The 14,662-nt window shown below is 44.4% G+C and overlaps 1 protein-coding gene and 1 long non-coding RNA gene across 3 annotated transcripts in view; one reads left to right on the top strand and one right to left on the bottom strand.

The window, feature by feature from the left end:
• ADCY9 (adenylate cyclase 9) overlaps positions 1-14,662 on the bottom strand; it is a 116,208-nt gene that overhangs the window by 47,943 nt on the left and 53,603 nt on the right. The window lies entirely within an intron of this gene.
• On the top strand, positions 4,630-9,284 carry LOC131819928 (uncharacterized). The gene is made up of 2 exons (XR_009349388.1): positions 4,630-5,450; positions 7,547-9,284. It is a non-coding gene; the product is annotated as an uncharacterized LOC131819928 (long non-coding RNA).

The raw sequence follows: 14,662 nt of genomic DNA, 5'->3' as shown, positions 1-14,662 counted from the left end.
ACTGAGAACACCCAGGCGTCCCTTTCAAAATGTTTTTAATGTGAATATTTGTAAGATATGCCACAATTTTCCACGTTGTATACACTTTACCCTTTACTACATGATTCCTAAAAGCAGTGTGTAAAATAAGTGCGGGAGCTCTCTGATCTTTCACACCCATTAAAAGCAACACATGTAGTAAAACACACCACTGAACAAACTGCCATTTCACAGGGGTTCTCTCTGACTCCAGGGGGCCCGAATGATTAACTAGGCATATGGCCACAGTGGTAATAGGATTTGGCACACACCGTTGAGCCAGGCCAGGGGAATGTTTCAGGAGTTACTGACCCTTCTGCTGAGGTTTCAGCCCCAGGCAAATTTGAAAAGTGGATAAACAAACTCTGGTCACCTTAGCCAACCTCCCCTTTCTTTCTTTCTCCAGGGTCCTCTTCCTCCAGCCAACCTACAGTGTGAACACCCGCCAGCACCAGAGGACCTCTGCTTCCATAAGCCATGGTATCCTCTGATTTGCATAGTATGCCCTCTTGAACCAAATGCAGGTGACAACATCCAGTGCCTGGTTGTATCCCAGAAATTTTTATATCGCCAATATGCAAAGTTTCAGCAAGGCATCACACACTCGTGCCTCTCACCGAAGTGACAGGTCCTGGCATAAAGCTCTGCTTCTCCTGGGATTGTCATGACTCATGACATTCCCGTTGGTTCTTTGAAATACTTTAAATTCCTTGAGGACCCATAATAAAACCTCCCAGAGACCAGATGATGAACCACAGGTTCTCAACCTGATCAGACCGGATGGCTCCTTTCTGTTACACTTTTATTATACACTTAATTGTAATGTCCTCTTTACCATCCTGAATAAAATTAAACTCATGGACAATATATAACCCTTTATCACTGAGACCACTAAAAAAAACACCTTTAACAATTTCTCAAACACCCCACATTGGAGCTCTTCCTCAAGCTGCCTGAGGGAGCAGCAGGGGGTGCCTGGCAAAGGTGGGATGGCGACAGAGCCTCCTGTCCCGTGGCTCCCTTCCCAGGCCTCTCCCTGCCAAGACAGAGCCAGCATGAAGGACATCTGAAGGCTAAAAACGCCACAATGCTGGATGTGTGCATCTATTCCATGATTGGATATATAATGCCTGAGTGTGTGTGTGTGTGTGTGTGTATGTGTGTGTGGGGGGGTGTTTGTGTATCTGCCTTATTTAAAAGAGAAAATATTTAACTTATCGTACTCATTCTTTCAAAGTGCTCGACAGGTCTGCCAAGAATGAGGTTAGTCCTATTACAAAAGCTAATAATACCTTGCCCCTGACTATGCCTCAGCCCCTCCAGCAGCTAGCTGAAGGCCTCACACAGAGGGCACTGAGATACGTGAAGAATCAAGTCACTTCTCTAAAGCAGCGGTCCACTTGCACACAGTATCGAAATCAGGAAAGGGCAGAATAAAATACCCTGAGTATTGTAACTTCTCCAGAGGCTTAATTACAGAGTAACTTTCCTTATACAATGAGGACCAGGAAGCTACTTGTCTTCTGGTTCTGGCCCCTCGCCCACACTATGCCAGCCTAGACCCTAATGATAACCAGGCTTACTGTTGTCCCTGACACCCTGATGCCAAGGAACCAGCAGCAGGGAGGATAAGGAAGGGCCCAAATCACCTTCTGTGACTAAGGACCCTGAAGAAAATGAAAGGTTTCTGCCACAGAGAACAGCAAGTGAACAGGAGGGCCAGTTGGGGCACAGGAGTCAGGGAAGTTCTCTGTGAAGAAACAGCACTGATGTGGAGACATTGGGGGTGAGAAGGAGTTGGTCCCACTGTGGGTCTGGGGCACGCAGCACTGGATGGGGGACTACAGTGGGAAAGATCATCTTTTCTCCTGGTTGAAAGAGGGCCACAGCTGCTGAAGCCAAGTGAGGGAGAAAGGGCATATCATTCCCTGAAGCTAGAGGGCTGGTCAGGGCCCTGGAGCCATCAAGAGCCTTCAGAGTCAGGTCCTGCTAAGCCAATGGAAGGCTTTGACAGAGTTTTAAGCTCATGAATGCACAATCCTATGTTCTTTCCTTCTTTTCTTGCATTTTAATCATTAAAACCTTTTTAATTTGAACTAATTTATACATACAGAAAAGTTGCAAATATAGTACAAGGAGTTACCTCATATTCCTCACCCAACTTGTCCTAATTTTAGCATCTTATTGTACTATTTCAAGGAAATTAATAGAGGTACAATGTTATTAACTAGACTACAGATTTTATTCAAATTTCAATAATTTTTGGTCTGACTTCTGTTCTGGAATCCTCTCTGGGCACCCACATGGTGGGCCTGCTTTTTAGGAAATCCACTCAGGTATAGGTGATGAATGGCTTGGGAGGTATCAAGAGTAGTAGCCAGAAAAATAAAAATTAAAAAGAGTAGTAGCAGGGACTCATTGCCAGGTTGTTGCTGTGGCCCACGTAAAGGGTAAGTATGGCCCGGCTTAGGTGACAGCAGGATAGAAGCAGAAAGACTCACAGTACGATATCCAGGCTGGATGGGTAAGACATTCCAGTAGACTGGATGTTGGGGTTGAGGACAGAGAATGAGGATGACTCCCTGGGTTCTGCCCATAGTAAATGGATGATGACAATGTATTTCCTGGGGTAAGACTGAGGCAGGCAAAGGCTTTAAGGATAAGATCAGAGGCTCAGTTTTGGACACCTTAAGTTTAAGAGGCCTGTAAAATTGCCAAATGAAGATGTCAAGGGCCCAGCCACATCATCCCAATCAGAAAGAAGACCTAGGCTAGAGAGGGGATGTCTCTACTACCATGCAGGAGACGATGACAAGAAAGGAAAGGACCAGGAAGTAAGTCTGGGGAACTTCAACATCAATACGCGGAGTAGGGTGGGGGATCCTGCAACAAAGTCTGAAGGGGGGCAAGTAGGACTGGAGGACAGTCAGACAAACAGGATTCCAAGAAAGCCAGGAGAGGAGAGTGTCTCAAGAATAGGAAAGGGCCACTACATTGAATACAATGTGGCTAGAAAAGAGATCCTGGGCTTCGTTGTATGAAGACTGTTGATGCCATGACTGGTAGGAACATAGATGAGTGGTGGAGGGCACAGACAAGGCCGGACGCAGGGGGTGATATGTGAGTGTAAGTGGGAAGTGGAGAAAGCCCATGTGCTCAGTCCTTTAGAGAAGTCAGGCCACGACGTTCGGCAGAGAAGTAGGTGACTTGGCATCCTGGGAAGATTTGTGCAGGGGGTGGTGCTCAAGACTGGTGTGGCCTGCCAGGATGGCCCAGCAGAGGAGAAAGATTAAAGATTTAGGAAACGGTAAGGCAGCTAAAGGAGCCAAGGTGTTGAAAAGGGGAGAGAAGATAGAACCCATAACTCAAGTGAAAGGACTGGGCATCACAAGAAGGAAGCAAACTTCTACTGTAAGGAAAAGGAAAAAAACACACACATCTATTGGTAGACTTTTGGGGAGGATGTTGGTGCATTTCGTTTGGTGGGAATGGGGATGGGAGAGTAAGACCCTTGAGTCATAGCTGTGGCTAAGAGGCTGTCACACAAGGTGAAGTGCAGTTCAGACTGGCATAGATGCTCTCATGGGAGTTATCCAGAACCTTGCAGATGATATTGCTACCCACCAGACAAATGACAGTGGCGGCTAAGCTCTTTCAGAACAGCACTGAGAAGGTAAAGAAATAGCAACAACACAACTAAGGCATTTGTGTATCTGTTGAATTAACACAAGATGGATGGAAAGATGAATGAGTTGATTCACCAAGAAATCGAATCACAAATTAAAGCCTGTTATGAAAGTAGAGCAAGAGGAGACAGGAGAGTAAAGTGGGGTGATGTGCTATGGACACCCTAAGGGGAGTATATAAAGAACTTTTCCAACATCAAAATGACATCCCATTTTTTAAAAAAGGCTAAGAATCCAAATAGACCTTTCCCCATAGAAGACATGCAAATGGCCAAGAAGCACCTGAAAAGATGCTCAACACCATTAGCCATCAGGGAAACACAAATTGAAACCTCAGTGAGATGCTGCTTCACACCCATCAGCACAGCCACCGTTCAACAGACAAAAACAGGTGTTGACAAGGATGAACAGAAATCCCCATCTTCATACACTGCTGGTCAGAAGGTGAAAGGAAAACACTCTGGCACCTCTTCAAAATGCTAAACACACAGCTTCCATACGTGTTCCCAGTGATTCTTCTCCTAGGTGCATATATGAAAACACGTCCACACACAAACCTTTATGGGTGTGTTCACAGTGGCGTTATTCACAACTGACAGAAAGTGAAAACCACCCAAAGTCCTGCCAACTGAACAGCGTGTCGGTACAATGAGACCGCATTCAGTCACAGAAAGGAGTGAGGTTTTGATTCACGCTACAACGTGGATGAAACTGGAAAACATCACGCCCTACAGGAGTCCGTCTTTATGAAAGGTCCTGGAGAAAACGCGGGGGAAATCTGGTCTGCAGGACTCCAAGTGCTCCAGCAAAGCTGCCGTGGTTAAGGCAGCGGATATTGACAGAAGGACAGGCAAACGGATGAAACATGAGAAAGCCAAGAAACAGATTCTCATACACGGACATTATTTATGATGAAAGAGACACTACAGAGCATGGGAAAAGGACAGCCTTTTCAAAAATAGTGCTTGGTTCCAGGGTGGATATCTGTTCGTCCCTTTGCTGCCACCCCCGCGACCCCGGGCTGGTAAATACGCACATGAAAAAATCCTAGTATCACCAGCCGTTCAGGAAATGCACATTTAAAATAGAAAATAAACATCACCATACGTCTGTTCATATGACTAAAATGAAAAGTCACGAGAATATCAAGTACTGACGAGGACAAGCAGCAAGAAGAATGCTCCCACACTGCTGGCAGCAACACAGAGAAGTGCGGCCACTCTGGAAAAGTCTGCAGCAGTTACTTGTAAAGCTACACATAACACTCGTAATAAGGCTCAGCAACTCTAAACTCGGAGCAATGCAAAGTAAAGGAGGGAGTCAGAAATTAAAGCTACGGAAAGAAGCCACACCCACCAGAGTGGCTAAAACCAGACAGGCCAACAGGTAAGAACGCAGAGCAAGGAAAGCCATCACACACCTCCGGTCGGAGCGGGAACGGCCAACACCATCTGTAAGGCAGTTTGCTGTTAGCTGGGAGAGCGGAAGACATTCATACTCTGCGACCCAACAGTTCCAACCCCAAACGTTTATTTACCCAACAGAAACGCACGCAAATGTGCACCAGGATACAGGACATCCAGATGTGTAGGAATCCTGTCACAGCCAAGACGGACAAGCCACACATCCATCAACGGGAGGATGAACAGAAAGGCTGAAATACACTGACACAGAGAACAGGCTACAGCAATGAAAATGAAGCAACTGCAACTACAGGCAACAGGGACTGATCTCACAAGTTTAACAGTGAGTAACAGGGGCAGCCCCCAAAGAATTCATACTTGTAGATTGCGCTTATATGAAATCCAGACCCTGGAAAAACTGATGAACAGGGCCAGAATGTGGTTACGTGTAGAAGCAGGGGGTAGGTAGTTCTGAGAGGCACACAGAGGGGCTTCTGAGATCCTGTCTCAGGAGGATGTTTTCTGGGTGCTGGATGTGTTCATTTTGTGATAATGCTTCAAACGCACACTTATAATTAATGCATTTTTATTTATGCATATATTTCAAGGCAAAAATTTATTTTAAAAAGCAGACTCCCAAACTCTTCAAAAATGTCAGTTATCATTAAAGACAAAAAAGGCTGGGAGCAGTTCTAGATCAAAGGAGACGACACAGATGTGTGATAACTAAACGCAATAAATGTTTCCTGATTGGATCCTGCATGAAAAAAGAAAAGCTCTAAAGGATACTACTGGACAACTGGGCACATTTGAACATGAACTGTATATTTGATAAGAGTATTTTGTCAACGTTAAATTTCTTGAGTGAAAGAATCATTTATTTTGTCTACATAGGAGAACATTTTTGTTCTGAAGAGATATAAGTTGAAGAATTTAAGGGTGTGGGGCATGAGGCTTGCAACTTACTCTCTAATGGCTCCATAGCTCAGGAAAGACACAGGACACACACACACACAGGACATGCATCTATATGCATCTATAAAAGATTCATGTGTGTATATAATACATATATGTATATATATATGCATGTATGTGTATATTTGTGCACACATACATTGAGAGAGTCAAAAAGCGGTTTTGGCAAAATGCTAGCTATTAGTGAGTCTAGATATCATGTAACTTTTCTTCAAGTCTGAAATTCTTTTTTTTTTTTTTTAAAGATTTTATTTATTTGTCAGAGAGAGAGAGGGAGAGAGTGAGAACAGGCAGACGGAATGGCAGCAGAGGCAGAGGGAGAAGCAGGCTCCCTGCTGAGCAAGGAGCCCGATGTGGGACTCGATCCCAGGACCCTGGGATCATGACCTGAGCCGAAGGCAGCTGCTTAACCAACTGAGCCACCCAGGCGTCCCAAGTCTGAAATTCTTCAAAACAAAAGTTGGGAAAGCCACAAAAGCAAACCCCAAATCTGGCAAAAGCAAACAACTGAAGTCAAGTGTTTCAGGATGCACACTTGGGTAAGAAAATCATGAAGAAGTGGGGCGCCTGGGTGGCTCAGTGGGTTAAAGCCTCTGCTTTCGGCTCAGGTCATGGTCTCAGGGTCCTGGGATCGAGCCCCGCATCGGGCTTTCTGCTCAGCAGGGAGCCTCCTTCCTCCTCTCTCTCTCTCTGCCTGCCTCTCTGCCTACTTGTGATCTGTCTGTCAAATAAATAAATAAAATCTTTAAAAAAAAAAAAAAAGAAGAAGAAGAAAGAAAATCATGAAGAAGAGAGCGAAGTAACCCCAAGTGAGGGCAAAACCATGGTTGGCTTTTGCAGGGAGGGGACAAGAGGGGACATCTGGGTGGCCGGCAGCATTCTCCTTTTCAGTCCGGCTAGTTAAGACACAGGGTGTTCACTCCATAATAATCAGGCTGTACATCAGTCTTCGGTCTTCTGTATCTTCTCTTATTTTACTATTTTTATGAAATTGTTGTTTTACTAAGGATGACACTGAGCAAGGCAGAGTTGTGTGTGTGGTGAGTGAGGGGTAGTCATAGTCTACCAGACTGTGGTATCCAGAGTATCCCCAGAGGCTGGGGACAAGGGAGGCTCAGCCCCTCCTCAGCTCCGGGCTGCTACGGGTCTTGCCAGCAGCACGGCGTGGCTTCTGGAGCAGTTACACAATCTTAACTGCGTGGCTGCCTCTTAGCTCCCAAATGTCCTCACAATTTGGTTGCTCTGAAAACACACCTAACTTACACTGCAGATTGACTTATGAAAGGTGTGGCAAGATGGTCATTTTTTGTGAAACAAAGTTATTTTCCAGGAAGTTATTTTCCCATAAATCACATATAAACACTCAACAAAAAATATCTCAAACCCCCCTAGTTTTAGTCCTTCATTCTTTTTCTCGTGTTATTGCTGCAAAGATAACGGAAACAAAATATTTACTGTTTACAGCTGCTTGGAATTTGTTTCCAAATGCGTTGGTGGGTAGATTGACTTATTGCAGAACTAAATGCGCAAGACTCCACGTCGAGGACAAACTTGCTCCTACACAGGATGGAGAAACCCTTGAACGGTCTCTCGCTGAGGTCATTATTGACAAGCTGACGCAGCATCTGTGCTGTATGTCAGCTTGAGACCTCCAGAATCACATTGCCTGCACTCAGACCCCACTTCTGCTGCATGGAGCCCACGTGACTCATGCAAATCCCTTCCTCCCTCCGTGCCTCTGGTTCTTCATCTGAAAGGACAGGCTACGTCACCTATGGTACAGGGTTGTCCCGAGGACTTCCTGCTGAGTGTTCAGCAGGCACTGAGAACAGTGCCTGGCACACAGTAAGCGCTCAGTGTTTGCTGCTGCTATGATACCAGTGTATATGTGCTGTACTGCCCTATAAAATATATAGTCATGCATCTTGATTCTGGCCAAAAAATTGTATCGTCGATCGGTCACCAGCTTGGATGAAGACACAGGAAGGCTGTGCATCACCCCCGCAGATGGAAGGAACAAACAGAGGCTCGTGGGCATTGGAGGAGCTGCAGAACTCAGAGGGGCCCCAGGCCAGGAAGGTAAGCCCACGTGCTCCAGCTGCCTCCATGCCGACTTTCTGAGTATGAACAGATGTGGCTGCTGCCTCACATGTGCCTTCTAGATCTCATGAAAACTGCTTCCTATGGCCCAGGCTACAAGCAGATTTCCAACCACGCTGACTCAGTATGAATCCATTGCAGTCCGTCCCTTGCCAGCCTAGGATCTATACACACACCTCTTTAACCATACTTACTTCCAAATAAAGCCTTTGGTAAAATCAGACTTCTACCTTATATAATGCCTGTCACAGCCAAAAACATCCTAGCCCTCTCTCCAAAGTCTCCCAAGTCTCTTTTTAGTTCATTTCTCTTCTAGAGGAGTTGTTCCTGCTTTGATCAGTATCCCTTGGAATGAAGAGTGTGATCATGTTCAGACATAGGCAGGAAAGCTGGTGGAACCCCAAGGAGGAACACTGAGAAACACTGCTGGCCCTGCCAGGCACAGAAAAAAACCAGCTTTCACCAGCATACCATTTGCCAGCAAACATGTGGATCTGTTACAGCAAGAAATCACATCTGGCACAGCAGCTGCAACCAGAGCCACCACCTGGTTAAGTCTATGAGAGCCCACTGCCATTCTCCAAGACCCACCTGCCTTTTGCACAGGCCAAGCAGGTGGGCTGGAGATGTGGGAGGAATCATCACCCTTGCATCTTTCAAGTCCTGATGATGGCACTAATCTCTGCCACCCTGCCAGGAATGTGATACTGCTTTTGGTGCACTATTTTGATGGGTAGAAGAGTTCTGGTGGCTTCCACTTGGCCTTTCACACTGTAATAGTTCTCACTCCAGGGAACTGATGTCAGAATTCTGCCAATGTACATATGTATATTTCATTACATTACAGAACTGGAGGGAAAAAAACAAAAAATAGGTTGTTATACTTTATTAATAACTTAATATATAATACACAGTAATATGTGGTATTAAGGGCTCCTGGGTGGCTCAGTGGGTTAAGTGTTTGCCTTCAGCTCAGGTTGTGATCCTGGGTTCCTGGGATCGAGCCCATGTCGGGCTCCCTGCTCAGCGAGGAGCCAGTTTCTCCCTCTCCTTCTGCTGCTCTCTCTCTCTGTCAAATAAATAAAATCTTTTTAAAATCGTGTGGTATTAATTATGTGCTAGTAATTATTCTGAAATTGATGAGTATATTCGTACAGTTGTAATGGACATGTTGCGTGATTATCCATGCTCACTCAAAAGTTAGCCACAGACAAACCCATGAAACACATGTACACATGCTTTCAGGTTACTCTGCAAGCCTGTGTGTGTGCTAAGCCAATCATACACACACACACAGGGAAAGAAAAGAACACAGAGCAGCTTCCCTGTCACGGGAAACCCTCACCTCCCCTTCTTCCTCTGGGGACATTCCCATCTCCTGGCTCTCTTTGGACTTCATTTCACAATTGTAACTGCCATGTCTCCTAATGTCCCAGTTTGGGCCTTATGAATTCCAAGGACCCCAGGCCACCTTGTCCATACCAAACACAAAGTCTGGTCCTCTCCAGCTTCTTTAAGTTCTCACAGACATGCCAAGTCCTCTGCGTTGTACCTGTACAACCCTGACAGCATGCTGTCTGCACAGCACCATTTGGGAAAGGATTAACAGAACTGCTGCATCCTGGCCCCACAAACCCACTTTTCCCCTTTCCCTAGGGGTCACCATTCCACAGTCATCCCAACCAGAGGGCTCCATGTAACTAAGTGTTTTCTTCCCAGGCCGCCTGCTGAGCCTTCCCTCCCTCTCGCTGAACCCCAGGTACCAGCCAATAACTTCCTAATGGGTACACAGTCTCCCAGTTTCTCCTCTTCCAGTTCGTGGCCTACAGCGCCACCCAACAGACCATGCTGTAAACCTCTGAGAGGTGCCCTCTTATAAAAACAGCAACAGGGGCGCCTGGGTGGCTCAGTGGGTTAAGCCGCTGCCTTCGGCTCGGGTCATGATCTCGGGGTCCTGGGATCGAGTCCCGCATCGGGCTCTCTGCTTAGCAGGGAGCCTGCTTCCCTCTCTCTCTCTCTGCCTGCCTCTCCATCTACTTGTGATTTCTCTCTGTCAAATAAATAAATAAAATCTTTAAAAAAAAAAAAAATAAAAAATAAAAAAAAAATAAAAACAGCAACAGCAACAACTACTATAACTACCACTTCGAGAAGACTTACTGTGTCACACACTGCGCTGAGTGCTTGGCATGCGAGATTACTGCACTGAGCGGTCCTATGCAGTAGGCGCTGGTACAAGTACCAGATGACAGAATACAGTATCGACTCCAAAGTGGCATGGAAAGTAGTTCCCAGCCCAGCCCCAGGCCACCACTCCTAACCCAGCTTCCACGCCCCATGTCCTCGCCTTTTCCTCCCACCTCCGCACAGGTCCAGCACTTTAGTCACATCGCCACAGCCCTTGTGTGGGGTCCTCACTTGCCTTTTTAGGAATTCCACTAATCATATCTTTTAAAGTGTTCCAGTTACACTTAAAAACTGCTTTGAGGAACACCTAGCTGGCTCCATCAGTGGAACATGCGACTCTCGCTCTTGGGGTTGTAAATTCAAGCTCTGCGCTGGGTATGGAGATTACTTGAAAGTAAAATCTTAAAAAAAAAAAAAAAACTGCTTTAACTGTAGGATTTCACACTTGAAAATGGAAATTCTACTTTGACTAAAAGAATAAAACCGAGCATACCCTGTCCTTTCCCACAGATAACTTCAATGATGATTTAGTCGTCTAAAATTTTCGCTTCTATGGACATAGCAGTTTACTAATAACAAGACAGTCATCCTGATGCTTCAGGTCAGAAATATGAGCCCCTGATTCTGAAAGTGTCTGAAGAACCTAGGTTTTAGGACACCAAGCTATACAAATCAGCTCAAACTATGGTGGCTTTTATGTTGCTGTTAAGATTTTTTTTTCCCCAGGGGCGCCTGGGTGGCTCAGTGGGTTAAAGCCTCTGCCTTTGGCTCAGGTCATGATCCCAGGGTCCTGGGACCATGCTTCCTCCTCTCTGCCTGCCTCTCTGCCTACTTGTGTCAAATAAATAAATGAAATCTTTTTAAAAAAATAAGATTTTTTTCCCCTCTCTTTTTTGTATTTTTATTTAATCGAGAAATCTTCTGTAGGAGCAGGAAGCTGCAGGTAATGCTCTCTGAACTCTTCTTCACTCTGGGTTATCGCTACTTTCACAACAAACACTTAGGGAAGGTGTTGAACACGATCCTCTCTCCTGCTTTCTTCCTTACTTAAAAATGGACTGCTCATTAAAATGATAATTAAACAAACATTTATGGAGGGCCTACCGAGTGTAAGATACTGATTCTAGGTTACACAAGAAATCACAAATCTTTTTACCTGTTGATTAAATTGTCTTTGATGACTGTACTTGTGCGGCACTTTTTCTTTCTCTCTCTTTTTTTTTTTTAAGACTTTATTTATTTATTTGACAGAGAGAGAGAGGTCACAAGTAGGCAGAGAGATAGGCAGAGAGAGAGGGAAGCCAGGGTCCCTGCTGAGCAGAGAGCCCGATGCGGGGCTTGATCCTAGGACCCCGAGATCATGACCTGAGCCGAAGGTAGAGGCTTAACCCACTGAGCCACCCAGGCACCTCGGTACTTTGCTTTTCTCTTACATCATTCGATTTTCCAATGAGACCAGTAAAATGAGTCGGCCTCCATGTCGATGGGCACATGAAGTAGAAGGAGCCAGGCCTTTCTACAAGGTTCTGGTTTAAAGCTGGAAGTAAATATCCATCCAAAACTTCAGGATGGAAAAGAGTACATAAGGGGCCTCTAGGTGACTCAGTCAGTTAAGCGTCTGCCTTCAACTCAGGTCATGACCCAGGGGTCCTGGGATGGAGCCCCTAGTCAGGCTCCCTGCTTAGCAGAGAACCTGTTTGGCTCTCTCCCTCTGTTGCCCCCACCCCCTTTTACTCCCTCTGCCACTCCCCTACTCGCTCTCTCTTTCTCAAATGAATAAAAAACAAAAAACAAAAAACCAGATTACACAAGATAAAGGCAGAAAAGCAAAGCTTGGAGAGGAAAACCATATATGGAGCATTAAAGACCAGCACAGTTGTAAGACTCCCTATAGAACAGTAAGTTCTATAACAAAGTTAAGTTTGGGTAGGAGCATACTCTCAGAATGGGAACTGCCTCCTTGTCCTGCCCAGCTCGTAATTCTGTTTCTGCCTTATTTTTTTCCTTCTAAAAGGCTAGACTTTTCTAAGTTTTCAAATTTACTGTCAGACTCAAGGAACATTTGATTGCAACAGTGTGCAACTCTGAAATGACAAAGTAGTAGCAAATTCCATCTTTGTTTACTACCATTTTGCTGGTGGGCTAGTACCAAAACGAGAAAATGTCATGTAAAGAAAAAGTGAGTGGTTCATAAATCGAAAAGAAAAGTTTTTGTTTTTATTCATCTGAATTCTTTTTTTTTTTTTTTTAAGTAAGCTCCGCACCCATCACAGACCCTGAAGCAGGGCCTGAACTCACGACCCAGGGATCACAACCTGAGCTGAAACCAAGAGTTGGATGTTTAACCAGCTGTGCCACCCAGGTGACCCTGAACTCTTTATTTTAAAAAGGAGAAAAAAGATGCTCCTCCCCTTATTGTCTGATTAGATTTTATGAACTGAATTCTAAGCATACTTCCAGTATCTATTTCTTTCTCCAAAACCCATTTTTATGCCAGCACCTTAATCTGGCTATCTGTTAGGATTTAACTTTAGATAAATTCCCAGAGGACCTCCATTCAACTGTTGGTGGAACTGAGTTTTCTAGTTACCAGGATCTGTAAATATTAATTACATGAAAGAGAGGGGATAAACATACAGTGTTTTCAGAGTATAATGTAATACCTGACCCTCCCCACCAAAAACTAGAAGACTGGACCTACCCGTGGTGAGATGAGAGCGCCCACAGCCACCAGTGATCACTGTGCGGCTTTTCCCCCTTTTGCTTCATCTGTAACAGCTGCTTCTTCTGATACAATATAATTTGGGCGAATTGTTTGGTACACATTTAGTTTGGGTCTGATAACGTACAAAGTATCTGACTTCAGCAAGTTGCTTAACTTCTCTGGGCTTCATTTCTCTCTTTTGTAAAACAGGACAAAGAATATTAAGACTGCACCCCAGAGGGTTGCTTTGAGAACCACAGAATTTTTTATATACAAACATAAGCCATCATTATAAGAAGAGGTGGATACCAATAGAACAAACTCAAAAGAAGATTTCTTTATTTTCTAATAATTTGGAATCTTTAATTCTTTGCCTAGACTCAGTGCATTGCAAGAATGAGCACATTAAGTTAAAAAAAACAGTGTTACTAAATACTTTGTGACCTTGGGCAGGGCACTTCAGTTCCACAGACCTTCGTTTCTCCCTTTTAAAAAAATGAGATAGTTTAACTTCAATCATCTAAACTACAAAGTGCCTTTACTAATTCCAAACTGTAGGATTTATAAAATAAAATTCTATGACTTGATGGAGCCATTTTTGTCCAAGATATTGAGCAATGCCTGGCAAGGGAATCCAAGGAAGCGTCCCTGAATAGTTAGACTTACACCTTAGAAACTTGGACATCTCATCATTAACCTATGGAATCAAAGTGTGCAAAATGCTGCCACCAGTAACGGGCATAGTTCAACGTCAGCAAACACAACTGCACATAAACTGCAAACAAAGTATAAGGCTGTTTTTCGTGTAAATCAGCTTTGCCTCTGCATATGCCTAAATCCCAGTTGAGAAGCCGGTTCTATTTTAAGAGAAACCCAACAGGGGAGTATCACTTTCACACCTCCATACATTAAAATGATGTCTCCAGATTGAGAGCTTGCACGTAAATCCTACCAATTTTCCAGACCCCAGAGGCCACTCTAGCACTTTGGACAGGCAGATGAACACTCTCCATCCCACTTCTGCTGCCCCGGAATAATAAATCTTTCCCCAGACAAACATTCCACTTCCCAGCATTACAGTGATTGGCCCCTGGCTCCCCTAACTGATTTATAAATTCTGAGACTGTGCTGGCTTTGCATTTCATGGAGCAAGCATGCGATAAGTATTTGTTAAGACAAACTCATATAAATTAATATGATCTTCGTAATTTATGAGTATAAGTACAAATTATAGATGTGTTCTAAGTGACTCTTCGGACAAAGTCCTGAATTGAATCCCAGTTCTGTTTGTAAATTCTTTGATGATATTTGAGGGGATTGGAAGATGAAAATCAGACCAAAATAAAGTGGCTCCTGAGGAAAAAAAAAAAAGTGAAACTCAGGTACGAATAAGCAGTTTGAACTGTTTTATTGAGGAAGAGCCAAACAATTTTGCTTTACAAATAGTTTTTCTTCCCCGCAAAATTCTCTCAGTTCATTCAAGAACAGAAAAATATCCAAGGAAGAACTAGCTTTGAAAATCTTTATGAATTTATAGCTCATGTGAATGATGAAAGTGAGCCTTAGCTTAAAGTCACCATCCATGGTGA

This window comes from Mustela lutreola, chromosome 17 (assembly GCF_030435805.1).
Source record: "Mustela lutreola isolate mMusLut2 chromosome 17, mMusLut2.pri, whole genome shotgun sequence".
Lineage (NCBI taxonomy): Eukaryota > Metazoa > Chordata > Mammalia > Carnivora > Mustelidae > Mustela > Mustela lutreola.
Note: the sequence above shows the minus strand (reverse complement) of the source record. Positions and strands in the feature narration are given on the sequence as shown.